We start from the raw sequence: 18,615 nt of genomic DNA on the forward strand, positions 1-18,615 counted from the left end.
ATTAACTGTGCTCTTAGTTGGGGGCAGGCCTATCTGCTTTGGGCTAGACCGAATCCACTCTTCTAACCTGTTTTGTGGATCAAACATGACCCACAGTGTGACTGAAACCTAATTGAATTGGTTTTCTGTCTTATCATAATAATATTCCCTCTAAAGGTATAGACACAGTCTTAAATAAGAGGATTTCTTTTGGGATGTGGGTGGGAAAAGTTTTAGAAGGTTGTGATCCTGATAGAGTAGTTAAGCATTGGGTTGATAGCTGGATATATTTGAACCACTGGTGATTAGAGATACCAGAGATTCCAAAGGAGAAATATAAGCTGTTCACTCCTATGAAGATTTATAGTCTTGGAAATCCTAAGGAGCAGCTCGCTCCACATTGGCCTATTGGGTGGCCATGGGTTGGAATCCACTGGATGACAGTGGGTGGGGTTCTTATTATTTCCTTAGGGAGGCCACGACAATTGCCTCAGACTGGGTGACTTCAAACAATAGAAGGTATTGTCTCATAACTTTGGAGACTACGAGTCTGAGATCAAGATGCCCAATGACCAGACGTCCCGCTTTTGACGGGACAGTCCCGATTTTTAACAAAATTTCCCGCGTCCCATGGCATTTTAATAAAGTCCCAATTTTTGGAAAGAATGCACGACAAGCTAGGGTATACAGTTTTCGGCTGCCATGTGGCTATTTCGCCAGGATATGAGTTTTATCAATGGTGTCCCACTTTACCAATGTTAAAATCTGGTCACCTTCCCTGCTTCTTCCTAGTCTATGGCAATCTTGGTGTTCTTGGCTTTGTAGATGTATCACTCCACACCTGGGCCTTCACCTGGTTGTCTTTGTTCGGTGCCCCTTCTCCCTTATATTCTGTTAGGATCCGCCTTATTCTAGTGTGGTATCATGTTAATTTATCCTTCTCCAGTGTGACCTCATAATCACATCTTCAAAGACAGTTTATCCAGACAAGTTCACATTCGCAGGGACCGGGGGTTAGAACTCCAACATATCTTTTTGCAGGGCACAGTTTGCTCTGTAACATTGTCATTGTTGCCCGTCTCGTAATCACACCTAACGTCAGTGTGCTCAGCTGTTGTAAAAACAATCGTGCTGAAAAGGAGTCTTCTTTGGGATATCTTAACTTCTTTAAATGACATTCCCCCCGCCCCCCCACCCCTGATTATAAAAGTAATATATTTCCCCTTACAGAAAAATTTGAAAATACGGAAATGAAACCAAACTCACTACCATCAAGTCAATTCTGACTCACAGTAACCCTAAAGGATGGACGGGAGCAGTCCTTGTGGATTTCCGGGACTAACTCTTTACAGAAGTAGAATGCCCCTTTCTGCCCCCTATGGAGTGGCTGGTAGTTTTGACTGAAGACCTTGTGGCTTGCAGCCCAGTGCATAACCCATGATATCATTAGGGAACTTCAAATATCCTGAAAATGAAGATAATTACTATTTTAGAGACAACTTCCATCGCATGTGTAATTTCATGTCCTTCTTTGAAATAAGACCATACGCTGCCTGCGCTCGTGTTTCTAAACACTCGTCAACAGCCGACTTGTTCATGGCAGCACACCGTTTCACCACCCACTGGTTCTGAACTTTATTTAGTGGCTTTTCTAATAATGGAGATTTAGGTTGCTTCAGGTTTTTTCCTTTCAGAAATGATGTGGAAATAAGCATTGTTATAGACGCATGTTTATCACATCTCTGATGAATTCCTTAGAATACATTTCAGTAATTGGAGTTAAGGGGAGGCCCAATGCATTAAAACAATTGTAGTGAGAATGCACATAGCAAATCATAGACCACATCAATAATTTCCACATGTACAGCTCAGTGACACTGTATTCTTCAAATTGTGCACTAATGTTCATCCTTTTCCAAATCGTTCTACCACCATTAGCATAAACCTTCTGCCTCCTAAATATAAATTCCTTGTTCTCTCTGCCACCCATGCTTGGTAATCATCAGTGATCATTGGTTTCTGTCGATATTTCCTATTTCATATAAGGGAGGTCATACAGTATTTGACCTTTGTGACTGACTGATTTTGCTCAATGTGATGTTTTCAAAGTTCACCCATGGTGGGCATGCATCTGGACTTCACTTCTCCTATGACAGCGGACACAATTTTGATGCGGAAGCTGAAGAGCTTTCCTTGGGAAGAGCACTTTCCCTTCATGGTTTTACTCTCCCAGCCTCAACAGGGGCCTCCGATAGCAGGGCAGTATTTGAGGTCTGGAATATTTCTCACATAGCATCTTTTTAATAAATAACGTCAGTGCTATAAATCCTGACTTTCAAATAAGTTATTTTGCTCCTTGTTTTACACCAGATTCATTTCTTTCTTAGCGTCTTAACTCTGAAGGTTTCTATTGGGACTGCGGTGCAGGAAGCTCAGGATATTGGTTGTGTCTAGGAGGGTCTCTGTCACCTGGAACCCACCTGGGCGTTATTAAAGACGCTCATTCCTCACAGTGACCCTTTATTCCAGCCGCCATGGTGAGACGTGGTACACAAGGAATTTATCCTGATTTGGAACTTGGAATCTAAAGGAAAGTCTTCTTGGAATGATAACTATATAATAACTATATCTTTTCTTTCCCAGACAGGACACATTTAATTCTATTCGAAAAAGAGATCCAAAATGTAGAAGTTTTAAGACATTTTCTTAGCAGTCCTTATTGAGAAAAAGTTCTTCTTCCTTGGAAACAACATTTAAAAGAAAATGACACTGAATAAAATAAAATGAACAATTTCCTTTTTGAAACCTGAATTTTGTGTGTGTGTGCATGCTTTAGTGGAGGCCAGAGAGCTTTTATAGTCTGTGGATGTACAAGTCTTCTAGCTTTCTTTACCGAGTTTGTTGTTCTAGAGTAGTCTTTCCCAAAGTGGGTGATACCCGTGCTCTAGATCTCCAAAATCCAGACTCACTGCCATCGAGTCTATTCTGACTCGGACTGGCCCCAAAGGACAGAGTGGCACACACTGCCCCTGTGGGTTTCTGAGACTGAACTCTTCATGGGAGTAGAAAGTCTCACCTTTCACCGGTGGCTTCAAACTGCTGACCGTCTGGTTAGTAGTCCAACGCATAACCCACTACACTACCAGAGCTCCATGGCCTAGACCTAGAGAAGACGTTAAGTTCTACATGTTTTCCATTCATGTGAGGAGCACAGGTTCAAAGCACCCACCTTTCAACGAAGGCTTCTCTGCTGCTCCGATGGTGAATAGGATGCAATGTCTTACATCAGGATCACATTATATCTATAGATTGATTTAGATAGTGTTGACATTTTCACAGTATTAAGTCTTTCAATCCATGAACACGGCATATTCTTTCACTTCTATAGGTATTCCTTGGTTTCTTAGGGTATGAGGTTTTGTAATTTTCTTTGTGTAAGTCTTTTACATCCACAAGTCATTGTTTCCTTAAGCAGTTAGTCTTTGGGGAGGCTACTATAAATAATAGGAGCCCTGATGGTGTAGTGTTGATGCATTGGGCGTCTGACTCCAAGGTCAAAAGTTTGAAACTGTCCATTGCTCCGTGGGAGAGAGAAGTAAGGGGCTTTATATTTCCATAAAGAGTTACAGTCTCAGAAACCCACAGACAGTTCTACCCTGTCTTATAGGATCACTGTGAATTAGTATCGATTTGATGGCGGTGAGTTTAGTTTGGATTTGCTATTGTAAATGGTTTGTTTTCCTGATTTCCCTTTCAAAGGAAATCTTTCAAAGTTCTCTTTGTTAGTGCAGAGCATAAGTTCTCAAATTTATTTGACCGACTACCTCCTTTTCAGAAAAAAAAACAAACAAACCAAAAAACGGAGTGCCACCCTGGCAAGTAAAAATTTTTGTACTCTAGCCTATGGTCTACGATGAAGTATAGAGATCTGCTTCTGCAGTCCCCTTGGATTGTTCCAGGGCCCCCACCACCTCCAACTTTGGGCAACACTGTTCTACAGCCTCATAGGAAAAACATTATGGTCTCAGTTTCAAAGATGAAGATATAAAGTTTCTACAAGATTATGCACTTTCCAGAAGTTCTCTACTAACTGGGGAACACAAGTAGAGTCCAGTGTTAGCACACAGGCTCTTCCCAGCACACCATGTGCTCAGGGGGAGCTTGTTTTTCCTCTGTGTGCTCCACTTGTCGGACTTAAGGAGATGATTTTGAGCTTTCTGATCCAATTTAGTTGTTTCTGATCTTCTACTCAACTTGGCAAACACACATACAACTCATGATATCTGTTCTAATCTAATTTCTTTGGAGACTTATAACCAGTTCTTTTATTCTATCATTTAAGGTTGTTGAAAGTGCTAAGCTTGTGTTGGGTAAAGATGTGGCCATCTATGATATGCCATTATCCTTGAATGCCATTTTATGAAAACTCCAGAGTGAATCATTAAACAAGCAAATAAAAACATCTTTTTTAAAATTTTGAAATGATTTGAGCTTTACAGAAAAGTTGCAAAATTATAATAGTTAGCTGGATTCCTATTATATAACAGTGATTTATTGATTAAAATGAAGAAATCCGCATCAGCACAATACTACAGATTTTATTCTGACTTTCCCAGTGTTTCAGAAGATAGTGCTGCCTTTAATCCTATTGTTGGGATATCAACTTACTATGTTAGTTGAAAAATTGGTCTAATCAACTAGTATATAGAGTATAAACCCAATCACTTAAATTTATGTAGAGTTTAAAAAGACAGGATCATTAAAAAAATCTTAGTTATGGCCTTTGGATGGCAAGTTTGAGGGTGGTTATTTGTCCTCTTTCGACTTAAAAAATACTTTTGGAAACCTAACGATGACCTATATTAACAAAGAAGCAGCGTGGGAGAGTGAAAAAAGCAGGGCAGTTACAATTAGACCTGGCTTAACTCCTGACGGCCAGTTGAAGTGCATGTGTGCCAAATTAGAAGAGTGAAATTGTTTTTCAGGATATTTGGGAGAAAATTAAGTGATACCATTAGTGTAAAAGCACCTGGCATGAGTCATATTTAATAATACCTTTCTTCAAAGACATAATGTCTGTTCTTGGGGTTTTAGGGATCTTTGTCGAGATCAAGAGTAGAATATACACACGGAGTCAAGTGCTGAGCTTGGGGGGACCCATGTAGCTACTGTAGGAGTCCAGTGATGGGGTTGGAGGGGCGCAGTGGGAGAGTCCCAGGAGTTGTTCTAAGGAGTAGGTGGGATGTCCTCATTCATTTAGTAGCTAGTATGGTGCCATTCTGATCATTTTACATGCACACAAATTCCAGAATTATTTATTACTTTGTGCTTGCAAAGTTCTTGGAAAGCAATTGGAAGGATGATGTGAAACAACCCAAACTTGCCTCCGAAGGAAGGCTTGGTGATGTGCTTCTGAAAGATCAGCCAGTAAAAACCCTGTAGAGTGTAACTCTACTCTTTGGCACATAGAGTTTGAGGAGCTGAATATACTCAACAGCAACTTAACCATTTAGACTGTCACAGGAACCCCAAAGCAGAGATTTCTTATGATTTTATTCGTCGCTGGTTCACCAGTGCCCAGTCTAATGTGTAATTAAAATATTTTTAAGTTGCTTACAAATTAAAATATTTAAAAATGTTTGTAATGATTGACTGCTTATCAAAAGATGGGCCATTCAAACTCACACAATTCCACTGCAGAAGAAACAGGCCCGGTGATTTTCTATTACAAATAGAACACAGCCAAGAAAACCCTAGGAAGCAGCTCTATTCTGTAACACATGGGCTCTCCTCTACCACAAATCAACAACAAAAACAAAACAACCCAACTCTCTGCTCTCGTGGATCTTATTAGACTCACATGCAGGAGCTGGGTAATGCACACCCACAGGCACAGAGCTATGCTAGTGCTCTGAAACAAAACGGCACAGATGGCGAGTTGGCTCTAAGGTGAGCTAGGTGCTTAGTGCTCTCATACAAAGAGTAATAGGCTATCTCCTTGCCCGTCCGTAGATCACTGAGCAAGAGCATCCCCCAAACATAAAAATTATCCATCAGCAGGATGCCATCTGCCAGCGAGCCAATTCTGACTCATAGTGACCCTAAAGGACAGAGTAGACATGCTCCCTAGGGTTTCCAAGGCCGTTACTCTTTAGGGGAGGAGAAAATCATGGCTGCTGAGTTCCAACCATTGACCTTGTAGCCCAACTCGGAGCGCACAATGCCACCAAAGTTAGCAGGATACCCCAACCAAGCTCAATGCCATTGAGTCGATTCTGTCTAGAGGACAGGGTAGAACTGCCCTTATGAGATTTTAAGACTAGAAGTCTTTACAGGAATAGAAAGTCCTGTCTTTTTCCGGTGGAGCAGCTGGTGGTTTTAAAATGCTGACCTTGCAGTTATCAGCTCCATGCACAACCACTACTCTACCTATGACCAGCAGGGTAAGTGCTACTGTAGAAACTTAAGACTGTGGGAAGACAAAAGATAGACCGACAGACATTGCCTGGGGAATTAGAGAGGCCTTTGCAGAAAAGATGATGTTTCAGCAAAGCCTGAAAGTGGAGCTAGACATTGGGTGCCATTGTTTGTGGGGCGTGAGAGCACAGACCAGGCCGGGGAGATGACGTTGTAAGATTTAAGGTAGCCAGAGCTCGAAGGTCTTTTCTATACCATGGTGAGGGAGTTGGGACTTTGCTCTCTCCATAAAGGAAGCTAGAGGGTTGCTTTATGAATCATGATGCCATTAGCTAAGATCTAGCAAAGTGTCAGAGAGGCTCAGAGAGAGATGGAAATAAGAGATAGCATGATGAGGTGGTGGGGGGTGTGGAACACTGAGTTCAGTTGGTTGTACATTCATCGAGGGTCTGCAGTTTCCCTTGGAGTGCTCAGTGGGCCGTGGACAGGTGAGGCAGAGCCGGGAAGGTCTGGAGCAGGTGTCTATATTGGAGTTGCACCTTGGGGATGGAACTCTCTCTACCTGTCTTCCTAGGGTAGTTGACTTCTCTCAGCTGACTAAGTGACTATCTGGAATGCATTTAAAAAAATAACCCTCTTTTTATTGTTCTGTCATTCTTGGCTGCTAACGGGACAGTTGGAGGCTTGAATCCAGCCAGAGGCACCTCGGAAGAAATACCTGGCGATCTATTTCTGAGAAAGTAGTCATGAGTTAGAGTCCAGTGGACAGCCACTGGGAGTGTGGCTTTGTAGTTTTTCTCAGAAAGAAGTTAAATAAATGTGATAACTGCAATCATGCCAACTATGTATCAGCTAAGTTCTTCATGGTTTTAGCAAGTATTACCTAAGTACAAAGGAGTTCCCTCGTGAAGGAAATGGAAGTCAGTGCGTAGATTCATTGACGTCAAGCCCATCCCTTTCTGCCCACCCCTCGCGCCCCCTGGGTCGCTTTTTATAAAGACATGTTTCTGTACGTTCTCCTAGCCTTCAGAAATAACTGACTGCAATGATTTTAGGATGATTTCTGCAAGCAGCAGATATAGAAGTCTACACATCCGAACACATAAAATATATTTGATTCATTGTGTTCTCACTTTATTATTCCTGTGGGATCTCCTTCTAAGTGTGCACTTGTCTCTTTACCTGCGGTGCCTACTAACAACATTTAGGTTTGGGGCACGTTGCTAACTAGAAGGTGAGGTGTTCGAATCCACCCACCATTCTTTGGGAGAAAGATGTGCCAGTCTATTTCTGTAAGAGGAAATCCTGTGGGGCAGTTCTACTCTATCCTAAGTGGTCACTCTGAAATGGTTTGTTTCCATGGCCATGAATTTTTGTGTTTTCTGTGCTTATTTTTATTTTTTGCCACTAGCTTCAGGTCCCAAGGTGGTACAAATGGTTTGACTGATAACCTGAAGGTGGAAAGTTCAAACTCATTCGTTGATGCGAAGGAAGAGAAGGCCTGGCTTTTCTGCTTCACTAAGAGAGCTCAGCGAAGCAGACGACATGGAGCTGGAACACCTGCGCTTGGCCTGAGTCAGAATGGACACAATGGCACCCTACGACAGCACCACTTTCCCCAAGGCCCCAGGCACCCAGGGAACTGCGCAGTCATGACCCACTATGATTTCGACCTAAGTCGTTTATCAACTTTTCCCTGGATTCCCTTCCTTTTATGAAGGATTTATTTCTTCACCTTGGTCCTTAAGGAACCTTGGTCCCACAGTGTGTTGGACTCTAACGACAAAGTAGGCAACTCAAACCCACTAGTCCCTCCACGAAAGAAAGATGCGGCAGCCTGTTCCTATCAAGGGTTGCCGCCCTGGAAGCCCGTGAAGCTGCTTTAGTCTGTCCCACATGGTTGTTAAGAGGCCTGACGGTGTAGTGGTTACTCTGTGAGCTGCTAGCAGGCAAAGTCAGTCATTTGAAACCACCAGCCGCTCTGTGGGGAAAACAAAGCTTTCTACTCCTGTGAAGAGTTATTGTCTTGGAAACTCACAGGGGCAGTTCTATCCTGTCCTGTCGTCTATGAGTTGTCGTTGACTCAATGGCAGTGAGTGAGATAAGTTTGTTATGAGTTGCCACTGACTTGATGTGATCCTTCGGTCCCACCCCTCCTCTCTATCTCCACCCCCACCTTTGCCCCCATCCCATACTCTCCAATTGGCTATTATCGTGTGTGTGTGTGTGTGTGTGTGAGTGTGTGTGTGTGTGTGTGTGTGTGTGTGTGTGTTTGGTTTTCTGTAAGAGGAGGGGCAATAGTTTTCTCTCACAGGGAGGGAGTCTCTTAGATTTAGGAGATGAGCTGCCTTATCTGACACTGGGCTCTCTGTTTTTCCTGTTTCAATGGAATGAGTCATATATCCAGCCTTCTAGTGACTGAACTGAGTGGTGCAAACTTCTCACCAATATTTATCCTAATCAACCTTAGCCTCACTATTTTTTTCTATTTTCAAAAACTAGTATCATTATCTCTGTTATTATCTAGTGACCTGTAATCCTTTTATTTAGTTTCATGAAAAATTAATTCTCATGTAGAGAGAGTGACAGATACTCTCTTTTAAATTCTGGATCCCGAATTCACAACTGAAATAATTAAAGTTATTATGAAAAACATTTGATTGTGTGGATAACATTGAGAAGAATGGGAATTCTAGAACACTCGATGGTGCTCATTTGGAACTTGGACAAGCGGATCAAGACACGGTTGGGGGAACGGAACAAGGGCATACCGCTCGGTTTAAAATCGAGAAAGGTCTGCATCAGGGTTGTATCCTCCCATCATACTCAATTTGTGGGCTGAGCAAATCATCAGAGAAGCTGGACTGTATGAAGAAGAATGGAGACGCGCGCCACTGGCTGGTGGGGAAAAAAATGAAGGATGTGGTGCCATGATTGGAGAAAAGCTCATTAATACCTGCGATATGCAGATGACACAACTTTTCCCAGAGTGAGGAGGATTTAGAGCACTTTCTGGTGAATATTAAGGATTGTAGCACTCAATATGGATCACAACTCAATGTAAATAATGCCCCAATCCTCACCGTTGAGCCAATAGGTAGCATCATGATGAATGGAGAAAAGATTGAAGTTGACAAGGATTTCATCTTCCTTGGATCCATACTCAGTGCTCATGGAAGCAGCAGTCAAGAAATCAAATGACACAGTCGATTAGGTAAATCTGCTACACACGACCGTTCAAGTGTTCTAAAGTAAGGGTGTTACTTTGAGAATTAAAGGGTGCCTGCCATGGTATTGTCTTTCTCTTCGCAAAAAATATCATTTTATTGGGGTCTCTTACAGCTCTTATTACATTCCATGTATGAATTGTAATCAACAAATTTGGACATATGTTGCCATCATCATTTTCTAAATATTTACTTTCTATTTGAGCTCTTGGTATCAACTTCTCTTTTTGCCCTGCCACTGCTTGTGACCCCTTGATGAATTATAAATTATTATTGTTTTCATATCTTACACCAACTGTTGTCTCCCTTCGCCCACGTTTCTGTTGTTCATCCCCCTGGTGGTGATGGGGGGATTGTGCATTGATAATTGGGATCCGTTCCCTCTTCCTCTCCTCCTCCTCACACCTTCCCCCTTCCTTCCTAGTAACACTACTTCCATTTCTGTTCCTGAGGGGTTTCTATGACCTGGATTCCATGTGTCATGAGCTCTTATATGTACCAGTGTACATGCTCCAGTTTAGCCAAAACTGGAAGGCAGGACTGGGGTCATGATAGTGGGGGATGAGGATGCCTCCATGAACCAGAGTAATATTGTGTTTTCTCGGTGCTATACATCACCCTGGTTGACTCATCCCTTCCTTGTGACCCTCCTGTGAGGTGATGTCCTATTGTCTTCAGATGGGTATTGGGTCTCTTCTCCAATCCTTCTCATTCTCAACAATATGGTTCTGGGGTTTCGGGAGGGTCTTCTGGTGCCTGTTACCTGATTCTGTTGATACTTCATGATAACACAGGCTGGTGGGCTTCTTCCATGTGAATTTATTGCTTCTCTGCTATATGGTCGCTTGTTTAACTTCAAGTCTTTAAGACTCCAGATACTATATCTTTTGATAGCCAGGCACCATCAGCTTTCTTCACCACATTTGCTTATGCACCCGCTTTGTCTTCAGGATTCTTGTCAGTTGGGTGAGCATCACATTATGCCATATTTTTAGAACAACGTGCTATTGCATTGAGGGAGGGCTTGAGTAGTGGCTCAGAGTCCATCCAATCTCTTAATATATTGCCGTATGAATATATGTACATAGGCCAATACCCCTATTTTTATGAATTAATATATTTACATAAGTGCACACCTATGTTAAGACATTTATCAAGCTATGCTATTTTCAATTGCCTCATATACATGTTAAAGTTGGATATTGAATAAGGAAGACTGAAGAAAAATGGATTAATTTGAATTATGGTGCTTGTGAAGAATATTGAAAATATCAGGGACTGCCAAAAGAACAAATTTCAGAAGAAAAACAGCCAGAATGCTCCTTAGAATCGAAGATGATGAGACCTCATCTCATACTTTGGATATATTATCAGGAGAGACCAGTCCCTGGAGAAGGACATCCTGCTTGGTAAAGTGGAGGGGCAGTGACAAAGAGGAAGGCCCTCAACAAGATGAATTGACACAGTGGCTGCAGCCATGGGCACAAACATAAAGACAATTGGGACCAGGGCTCAAGACTCGGTGGTGTTTGGTCTGTTGTATACCAGGTAGAGTGGGAACTGGCTTGACGGTACCCAACAACAGTAACTACGTGGTGGAAAAGTGTAACTAGTTGAGTGTTCAAAACAAAAGCAAAACTCATAGTGACCGGCATTGACCCAAAGGTAGTGAGTTGGTTATTAGATTGCTTTAAACGATTTTCAATTGAGTCTGTTCCTTAATTCTTCTTCCTCAAACTAAGTCCCAAATCTAGCCAAACCATCTCCATACAGTGATCTCTTACAATTGTATAACATTTCTTTGAGAAGGGACCAATGACCCAGTCTCTCCAGAATATGGGTTCTGTAATTAGAATGGACTACTATCAATTAACCGCCGCTTGTCTATCAGTTTATTGCATTGTGGTGAGTTGCCTAGTGCTATGATGCTGGACAGGATGTCATGGATATTTCAGATACCAACAGGCTTGCCCAGGGTGCACGGGATTCAGGGGAACCCCCAGATTTAGATAGACTCAAAGAAACGAGCTCTGCTTCCACAACTTCGCCTGCGAAAACTTTTTGGATCACTGCAGACCATTGTCAGACTCACTTGCTTTGAGCAGGTTATCTGAGGGGACCGAGAGCTGGAGGAGGACAACTTGTTTGCTGAAGTCGAGGCTTTGTGAGGGCGAGAGTGAGCTTGACTGGCACAGTCACTGTGACTCTGGACTTGAACATGCTGATGTTTGAGAGGACGGTGCAGGTTTGTTGTATATAAGGTTGCCGTGCGCGGCAGTCGAGTTGATGGTAGCTCTGTGTATCTATGATCAACTAAAAATGCGACTCTCTGTACCTTCAACCTTCGCTTACTTTTAATGGATCAAGGGATTTTCAAAGAGTAGAATCTCAAGACTTCCCTACTCATGTGCCTGCTTCCCAAGTTGATGGTGGCCACCTGCTGCTCCCTAGCTTTGCTCCACTTTGTTTCCAAGGGGTGGAGGGGAGGGGGGTGCTGGCTTTCTTTCTCCTTTAAACAGGAGTTGAAGCACAAATATGCCATATCAATTATAATTTCTAACACAGTCATATCCTCTTTATGGGTGAGTTTCCGCAGAGGTCTCTGGGCATAAGTTGCCTATATTAGACAGGACCCTTTCAAAATCCAGACTTATTTTCTGAACAAATACCAGATTTTCTTGGATTGCTGGTTACTATTCCCTAGTCCACAGATACAGCACTTCTAAGATCATCTCTCTGGATAATCGTCCCTTGTTAGTGTTTACTTCAAGTGGGAGTGATGTTATCCAGACCTTGAGTATGAATGAGATCATGTCGTGAGGCTCCATGCTGATGTTGTTTTCTTGGGGAAGTTGAGTGACAACCAGACCTGCAGGCAAATGGATGGATTTTATGACATTTCAAGGTTCCTACCATTTCCAACCATTCATGGTTGTTAGGAAATCATCAGGGAAATGAGGACATCATTTACAGTGGAATGTCAAGCTAACTATTTACAGTCGAGGAATCCTCTTTTGAACTGGATGAATTACACTTGGAAGTATTTTCATCTCTTTAGTGACTACTTTGAATGGCACAAGCTTTTCTTAATATTTATCTTAATTAAACAGAACTTGAGAGTCATCTTTTATTTTTTCTTAAGTAGCATAATGATTTCTAATACTATCTAGCTACCTTCAGTCCTTATATTTAGCTTCATTAAAATTGATTCTTGCCTCTGTAGATGACATGGGAAGTGAACATGGAACTCTGATTAGTATGCTCTGTTGAGCATACAAAGCCTTCTCTGTTGTTGCTGATCCCCCTTCTTTTCTTCTTAATGTAAGATATCTATATTATCTATATCTATATCCATATCTATATATGATCCCTGGTGGAGTAGTGGTTACATGTTGGACTGTGATCTGCATAGTCAGTCATTCAAAACCACCAGCATCTCTGAGAAAGAAAGACTAAGATTTCTACTCCCATAAATAGTTACAGTCTCAGAAACCCTTAGGGGCTACTATGAGTCAACATTGACTCAATGGCAGTGATCTATCTGTCATCTCTTTCTCTCTCTTGATCTCATAATTATATGTGTCGCATATCCATATATACACACATAGATACTACACACACACACACATATATATATATCTACAAATGTATATATGAGGGGGTACCCATGAAAAGGCAGAGCTCTCATAGTATGCAATTTCCCTACTAGGCAAGCCATTGAGCAACTTGCTCTGAGTTAGTGCACCCACTGGAATCACCTGGAAAGTTTTCTCTGGTTACAGTGAATCTTTTTGTAAAAGCAATTTTGCTCAAACTTCCTTTTTGATGGCCAATTTAAGAGGACAGCATGTGACTGTTAAATGTGACTGTGAAATTTTGTTTCATGCTTGGGGAAAAAGGCTGCAGAAACTGTTGTGATGTTGAACATAGCTTACAAGGACAGTGCTATGGGAAAAACTCAAGTGTACGAGTGGTTTTCTCATTTCAAAAAAGGTGAAATGTCTATTGATAACAAACCTCATTCTGGACATCCATCAACTGGACATCCATCATCCTAAACAGATGAAATGTTGACTCATAGTACATTTGGAGTTTGTTCCAGCAGGCCAGACTATTGATCAAACATTCTATTTAGAGGTTCTGACAAGATTGCATAACATTGAGTGACAAGAAAGTCCTGATTTTTTGGTAAGATTTCAGGTAGATTAGTGTTTTTTTCATGAATGTCTCCTGAAGTGTTAAAAGATGCTCTGACTAAAGGGTTCCAGGGACATGGAGTTAGGGAAATCCCAGGGAAGAATGATGGAGTCAGCAGTAGGATATTTACATTGCAATTCTCATCCTGCCTCTTTAAAATAGGTTTCTTTAAACCAATGCAAGTATTTAATCATAACTAAATTTCACTTCTGAGAAATTGATGGAAAACCCAACAGCGAACACCCGGACAATCTATCCTTTATCTGCTTGAGATTAGCGCTCCCTTCTGGTGTCTTCTTGGTGCCTCACAACACTGTGGGGGGCATCATTGTTGTTAGTGGCTATTGAGTCATTTTGAACTTGAGGGACTGTGTGTGTGTATAAAAGAGCAAACCTCGCCCTGCCCTTCATCATCCTCATGACCCTCGGCATGTTTGAGTTCATTGTGGAGCCGCGGCGGCAAGCTGTCTCAGTAAGGGGATTCCTTGTGCTCACAGACCTTTTACTTTACCCAGTGGCATCGCCTTTTCTAGGGGTCCGTCTTTCAGGAAGGCTTGTTCAAAGGCGTGAGAAGACTCTCGACTTTTGTTTCTCAGGCGCATTTCCGACCATCCTCCCTCGAACACAGATCCGCTTGTTCTTCTGGCCGCGCGTGGTGTATTTAATATTCTTCATCAGTACCGCAAGTCAAACGCATCAGCCGTTTGACCTTCCTTGGCCGGTATCTGGCTTTGACTGCAACTTAACAAAGAGGAAGCAGGCACTTGCCTCCTTCTTCCTGTCGTGATGCTGCACACATGGCAACTCCTCAGAGCAGCGGTTCTCAACCTCCCTCACGCCGCGACCCTTTCATACAGTGCCTCATGTGGTGGGGACCCCCAGCCATAACATTATTTTTGTTGTACTTCATAACTGTCATTTTGCTACTGTTATGAATCGGGCGACCCCTGTGAAAGGGTTTTTCGACCCCCAAAGGGCTCACAACCTACAGGTTGAGAACCACTGTCTTACAAAGACGGTGTTTCAAAGCCTGCCTTGCAACAAGGAGTGCCATGTGACTCAGTTCTGGCCAATGAAATATAGCCTCAAGGGATCTGTGCCTAGGTATACAGATATCGATACCTAGTGTAAAGGAAGCCTTTTCAGTATTTGTGATGGCAGAGTAGTAAGAGAAAAAGCCGGTAACACTGATGTCATGGAGTGCCATAGGGTGCTTATTATTAGGCTGTGAGGTGAAAGAAATAAAGATCTATTATTCTGAGTTTGTGTTCTGTTAGCCTTTGCTATGGCAGCCAAGTCCCCAAGCTCACTATTCTAGAAAAGATTTGCGGTGTTCACGCATTGTCACAGGATTGGGCAGATGAGATGTGTGGGCGGTCCACACATGGTGGAAATGGCTAACACATTTGGCTGCTAATCAAAAGCTGGGAGGTTCAAGTCCCCCTAGAGGCACTTTGGAAGAAAGGCCTGGTGATCTGCTTTCTAACATCCCCCCATGAAAGCCGTGGGGAGCACAGCTCTATCCTGAAACAGGTTTGGCGGCAATAGAGGATAACTGGCTAAATCAAGAGCTGTTTAACGCTGCCTCCGGTTATGCAAAAGACTGCCACTGAACATGGAAAGAGAACATTTGGTGAGTTTCTTAAAGTTCTCATCCTCACATTTTGGGGGTGAAAACCTCTCTGAAAAATGAAAATTCCTTTAAGTGAGAATGGGGATAAGGTACAAATGTGTTTCATTGTGTAACTGACATATGTCGAGAAATGAGGCCGGCTTTCCATAGTACAGCAGACTTTCCCTTGGTTACCCAGGGTCTCTGGGCACTTGACATGGATTCAAAGATTTTGAAAAGTTCAATATTTATTTTTCTATATCTTTGTAAAACATGTTCTGGCACTGAACCTTTACCAACACGCTCCCTCTACACTCAGAGTGGGTGCATGCAAACACACCGGTATATATTTAGACTTGGCGTAGGCATAAAATAGCTTTTTATGCTCACGTAAGAAAAAGAAATACCACAATTGATTGCTGACTGTGACATTTTAGAACCGAGTGCACAAAAAGGACCATGTGAAAAATATGCTTAGCTCTCACATAGCTAACAAGGTGCCACTTTGTGAGAGGGTTTTCGTAATTAATGAACCCGTTCAATTTGCTCTGCAATTTGACTTTGATGAATATGTTGTGGGGTTTTCCCACTGAGACTCCAGTTGGTTTCAGAAACACTTTGTCTATAGCGCATGCACTTGTGTGGATCAAAGTATCCAACTGACTTACAGGGTTAGGGCAGGGGACAGTCATGGAAACACAATGCCTGAGATCCCACACCAAGACACCATGTGAATCAGATGGTTAAAACCAACATCAAAACCCCCACAACATCCCAGCCAAAGCTACTTTGAGAAGGATTGTATCACTAGCTCTATAGAATCATAGAAGTAGAAATTATGCAATTGAATTTTTATGGTGACTTTAAGGACAACAGAAGATTAACTAGTTTGAGTCCACCATCGTGGCTGCTTGCCAATCCATCTCACCGATGAATTCCTTTGCCCTCATTGGCCTGCTGCTTTACCAAACACGATGTCCTCCTGTAGCAATGGATTCTTCCTGAGGATGCATCCAAAGCAAAGGAGTCAGAAAATGTGCGGGGATCCACAGGGTTTTCTTTGGCTGATTTTGGAAATACCAGCCCCCGCCCCCAAGGCCTTTCTTTTTAGTCTTATTCTGGAAGCTTCACTTCAAGCTGTGTCCATGGGTAATCCTGCTGGCATTTGAAATATTGTTGGCATAGTTTCCAGCATCACAGCAACACACAAAGCTTCAGTAGGACATGCAGCCAGGTGGTGAATCATAATGAAATCATCTGACTAAAATTTTTATGAGGATATATTTTTTTCCTATGGAAAGTTGTAGCAGCCAATGTGTAAGCAGGTCATTTTTCTTTTTGGAAACCAATGTTGGTATTTTAAATAATAAAAAACATCATATAGATTATCTGTAATACATACTTTGAGAGGTCTGTAGGCGAGAAATGGGAGACACCCACTCAAACACTCAGAGTTGCAGGGAGGAACTATCCATCTGAGCTCAAAGAAACCAAAGAGAATAGAGTGGTTCTCTCAGCTGATGATGCCTTAGTCTTTATGGTTGTTGCTGTAAAAGTCAGTTGACTGATCGGGAAACCCAGGAACCATATTTTCCATTCGTTGCTGCTGCTGCCATCGTTGTCAGAGGCCTCACTAGAAGGTGGATGGAGACATAGCATCTCCCTCTTTCCACCTTCCATTTACTTCTGGTATTCTCACTGGCAGAACCTAACAAGATGCTAACTGGTCAGGAAATCTGGGAAATAGCCAAGCCATGATATTTTCAATGGTCCCATATGCATGTGAAAGTTGGCCACAGGGTTTCTATCATTCAGAACTGACTCCATGGCACCTATCAACAACAGCAACAACAACAACAACAATATGAGGCTAGGTAGGAAGGGAATCTGGGAAATGTAGTTTCTATGCCTTCTGCCCCAATGTCTGAGCAGACAATCAGGAAGGGAGAATGTAGTCTGAGCAAGGAAAAACCCTAGTCAGCATCCAAGTATTTCCAAAGGTACATCGCGTATGAATTTAAAGCTGACACATGTCACTTGATTAAAGGAATGAATGAGATAATATTTTATTACTGGCTCAATTACCACCTTTTTATATTTATCTTCATGAAATAATATAAAATTACCTTTTAACATATATGTACAATTCTGAAGTTGTATGGATACTAATAGATATGACATTTTAATGCTGTGTTAATATATATTTGAAATTATTATCCAGCTGGATTTATTGTCAAGAAGCATAGTCAATACTATCATGTACACCCTATTTGTGACCCTGCTAACCTGTCTTTCTGTGGTAGCCTAAAAAGATCAATGCTAAACAGAAGACGCAATGAAGATGCAATATGAAACCTCTTTGTTCCTGGGTTCAACCCCTCTCCCCATTCCAGATAGGAAATCAAGTGTCCATTTAGTGTCAATAGGGGCCACTGTGTCAGCTCCGACTCACAGTCACCTCCTGTGTCACAGAATGAAACACTGCCGCTCCTTTGCCATTCTCCCAGCTATTGCTATGTTTTAGCCCATCACTGCAGCCAACGTGTCAATCCTTCTCCCTGAGGGTCTTCATTTTTCTGCTGACCATCGACTTTATCAAGCATGAAGAACTTCTCTAGGCGCTGGTCCCTATGGCAATGTGTTGAAAGTCTCACCATCTGCTTCCCTAAGAGGCACCTGACTGTACTTCCCCCAAGATGGATTTGTTCATTCTCCTGGCAGTACATGGTGCTGTCACTCTAATTCCAATACATCAATTTTCTTCAGTCTTCCTATCCATTGTCCGGCTTCTGCATGCAGGCAAGGTAATTGAGCATGACGCGGCACACGTCAGCTGTACAGTCCTCAAAGCGAAACTCTTTCAGCAGATTTACCCAATACAGCACACAGTTTGCTTTCATGATTGTTGCTTCTGGTATCGATGATGGATCCAAGGTAAATGAGGTCTTAGGCAACTTTAATATTTTCTGCATTTATCATGGTGTTGGTGATTGGGTTAGTTGTCTTCTTTATGTTGAAGTATAATCCATACTGAAGGCTATCATAGTGCTTGATCTTTATAAGTAAGTGCCTCAAGTCCTCTTTCAAAAATCTTTCAGCCAGCAAGGTTGTCAACGGCACATCAAAGGTTGTTTTAATGAGCCTTCCTCCAAACCTAATGTTTTGTTCTTCTTCATATAGTCC

The sequence above is a fragment of the Tenrec ecaudatus genome, chromosome 2 (genome assembly GCF_050624435.1).
Source record: "Tenrec ecaudatus isolate mTenEca1 chromosome 2, mTenEca1.hap1, whole genome shotgun sequence".
NCBI lineage: Eukaryota > Metazoa > Chordata > Mammalia > Afrosoricida > Tenrecidae > Tenrec > Tenrec ecaudatus.